Raw genomic sequence first — 3,736 nt, 5'->3', positions numbered from 1 at the left:
CGGGGGGCCGGGGCACCCCCCCAGCCGCACCTGGCATGGGTGCAGAGAACGGCTGGCAAAGGCAGAGGAGGGGCCGGTGGGGGGGCCGGGGACGCCGCCAGGACGCAAGTGGCAGCTTGAGCAATGAGGGCAATATCGCGCAGCCATCTGCTGGGCACGCTGCCAGCCGGGGGGGCAGCCCCGCGACACCGCCAGCCCAGACGCCGTGGCTCCCTCCAGCCCGCGGCATCGCCAGGAGCCCCGCAGCAAAGCCTGGTGGCGGGCCTGCAGCCAGACCCTCCGCCCAGGCCGCTCGGCCCACAGTCCGGCCATGCCGCCTTGGTGCGGGTCTGCTCGGGAGACCGCCAGTCTGGGGGCTGCTCCCAGGCTGTCAGAGGGACCCCAGCCCCAGAGGCCAGGGAGTGAGCGCCGGGGGGAGCACAGACAGACAGCAAGGGGAGCTGGGGCCCTGCTCAGCCTGCACGTGGTGGCAGTGCCAGGACCGAGTCATCAATTTGCTGCCCTTGCACCCCGCAATGCAGCCGCAGCTCCCCTGCCCCGCAGCTCGCCAAACACCAGCAGTCGCGGTCCCAACACAGCAAGGCAGGCCAGTCCCTGACAGTCCTGCGCCGCGACATGGCCAGCCCTGCCGTCCGCTCATTTCAGGGGGATTAGTCCTTGATCCCAGCAGCTGGCCCAGGGGGCGTCCGTGCAGGAAGAAAGGTTAATTCGGGGAGATTAACCCCAGGCTGCACCACATGAAATCGAAGGAAATCTCCTCGTGGGGGTGGAGGAATAAGAGCAGGCTGACATTTACCTGTCGGCACTGTGCCGGCGGAGGGCCGAGCCAGGTCGGACATGACTGTGCAGAGCTGGCTGTGCCAAGGGGCTGTGCCGCAACCAGCTCTGTCCTGCACCAAACGCTGGATCTGCCGGACTCCTGGGTTCTCTTCCCAGCTCTCTGTAACCTGGGGCGAGGCAGTGCTGTGCCCCGTGCCTCAGTTTCCCCCTCTATAACATGGGGCTGCTGCAGTGAGGCCCAGGGCATAGATTGCTGCTCCCCCCAGCCTTGCACCAAGGACAGCTGCTCCCCCATGCCGGTGCCTGTGACACAGGAGGTGGCGGCACCACGGGCCAGGCACAGCCACTCGTTTGCAGTGCGCGAGTGGCATCAGTGCAGGGAGGGGGGGCGGCACGGGGCAGATGCTGACAGAGATGCTGGCATGGGTTGCGGGGGAGATGCAAGGGCACCGCAGTTGCAGCGATGGCGGGGGCAGAGGCAATGTAGGCCGTGGCAGGCTGACAGCTCCTGGGCAGCCCCCTCCCCTTCTCAGGCTCCACCGTCCACGCAGCCACTGCTGCCCTGGGAGATGGGCCCCAGGAGCAAGCGGGCAGGGACCTCCGGGGCCACTTCCCTCCTGCCCTGCTGGTCTATGGACCTGCCAGCCAGGGCCCCAGGCGGGCACCCCCTGCACGTGCAACCTCATGTGGGCATCCAGAGGCGCTCAACGAGGCGCATCCCAGCCGGCGCGGAGGCAGCTGCTCGGGGCTTGCTGGGATTTGTCAACACGCCCCCTTCCTCCGGCTCATTGGCGGCGAGGCAGCGAGACACGGGAAGAAAAATCTCTGCATGTCGGGGTCAGTGGCTGCGGGAGCCACGGGCCCTCACCACACGCGCAGCTCGTTAGGCTCCCACCCCGTCGGCTGTGCAGCATAGCGCGGCACGGGAGCAGCCCCGGACCCACCGCGCCGCCCCGGCTCTGCTCCACCGCATGCCCTCGGGCCCTGCTGTCACTCCACAAGATGGATGCCTCTCGGCATGGCATGGCCCGTCTGTCTCCCCGGCTCCCTGCCGGCTCCGGCACGGAGGCTGCTCGAGTGCTGGGTTCGTGACAGTGCCACGGAGCTGGGCCAGGCTCGATCTGGTGCCAGGATGTCCTGCAGGGCCCATTCTCGGGGGCACCGTCCTAGTGACAACCCGCAACCTGGCTCCAGCCCCGCAGCCCTCCCGGCCCTGTGGGGCACTACTGCCGGCATGGGGTGGTACCATCCTGATTGTAACCTGACCTACACTGTGCCCCCATCAGCTTGGACCCCTACCCAGCCCCACTGAGGCTGGGGCAGGTCCTGCCCCTCCCTGCTCCGAGGGGCAGATGCCTCCTCCCTTCCAGCCGCCCCGACTCCTCCCCTGGCTTCTCTGACCCTCCCTGATGCCCTCCTGGCCCAGAGGAAGGGCCCTTTGGCCTTGTCTGGCATCTCACCAACCCCCTTGCTTGTTGCGACCCCTGAACAATCCCGGAACAATCCCGCTTGGCCGAGGGTTTGCAGAGCCCCACACCCTGAGCCTGGCTGGTCTCCTGCTCCTCCCACGCCTGCCCTGCGCCTCCTGCCTCCTCCTGCTCCTATCGCCACGCTGGGGGCTTCGTCTTGGCCCGTCCAGCAGCAAGGGTTAACAGCTGCATTGCTGCCACATCCCTCCCTTCCCCCTCGGTGCTTTACAGGATGGAGCTATTAACGGGAAATGTTCCCATCAGCAGGGATTGATCCCCTTGTTTACAGCCCTGTAATCCGAAGGCTCTTGACTCAGGCACTGTGTGCATAACCCCTGCCCTGGCTCCCAGCCCGGCCCCGGGGCCAGGCGCTGAGGGGTCCACGTGAGCTGGGGTCTCAGCTGGCCAGGAGCCCCCTCCCCCAGCCCTTGATGCGGACACAGACCGGCGTGCACATGGGGGTCCCTCGGCGCAGGGCGGCGGGGGGACCAGGCAGGCCATGCCAAGGTAAAGTCAGGCTTCGTGGCCTGTGCCGCCATCGCATGCCACCCAGAGCCCCATCCCAGGTGCGATGGGCGCTGCCTCCTGCGCCGTCTCCCTGCCGCGCGGCTGTGACTAGCACCAGCAGCCCGACACCTGGTCTCGGCGCCGCGCGGCTGCCTCACTTTGTTCTCATTATTGCAATAAGCGGAGCCGTCACACTGAATTAGGGCCCTTCCTGCGTGCAGCTCCCAATCCACTGAGCACGCCACAGCTGCCAGTCGGGAGGGTGGCGAGGGCCCCACGGCATACTGGGCAGCCAGGGCAGTGCCGAGCCGCGTGCCACCGCCGGGCGCCAGGCGTGGCCGTGGCGTCCCCAGCAGGACTCAGGACCTCGGCAGGGGGCCACGGCTCTCCCAGGGGAAAGCGGGGAGCTGCTTGTCACAGTCATGCAGAGTTGGGCAGAGCCCAGGAGTCCCTGCTCCGACCTCCAGACCCCGCTCCCCTCCTGGAGCTGGGCAGAGACCCCAGGAGTCCTGGCTCCCAGAAGAGCCCCCCTCCCCATGAACAGGTCTCTGCTTGGCCCCGCAGCCCTGCCAGGAGCTGCCTGGCGCTGGCCCTGGGTCGTCAGCTCCCAAATGACTTGATGCTTTGCAGGAAGTTGTGGTCCAGCCATCCAGACACTGCGCACGGGTCTCGGCTTGGGCTGAATGGACCCAGCCCTCAGGGTTGTGCAGCAAAGCCCCGGCGCCCTGCCCTGCGTGCCCCAGCGGCTGGAGGCATCCCCAGCCCAACCGTTGCTACTGGGGGCGACTGGGGCTGGACACGGGCTCCAAGCGTGGGAGGCTGCGAGCATGGCCCCTGCCTGCACCCGCAGAGGCGGGAAGGCCGGGACATCGCTGGGGGCCAGGAGCCGTGCAGGGGAGCGTGCCTGCGCCGTGCAGCCCCAGCCTTTGCAATGCCTGCAGCTCTGCCAGTCGAGATCACGGCGGTGCCGCCCCAGCCCC

The sequence above is a fragment of the Alligator sinensis genome, unplaced genomic scaffold, assembly GCF_000455745.1.
Source record: "Alligator sinensis unplaced genomic scaffold, ASM45574v1 scaffold673_1, whole genome shotgun sequence".
NCBI classification, from domain to species: Eukaryota; Metazoa; Chordata; order Crocodylia; family Alligatoridae; genus Alligator; species Alligator sinensis.
The sequence above is the reverse complement of the archived record's forward strand: the minus strand, read 5'-3'. Positions refer to the sequence as shown.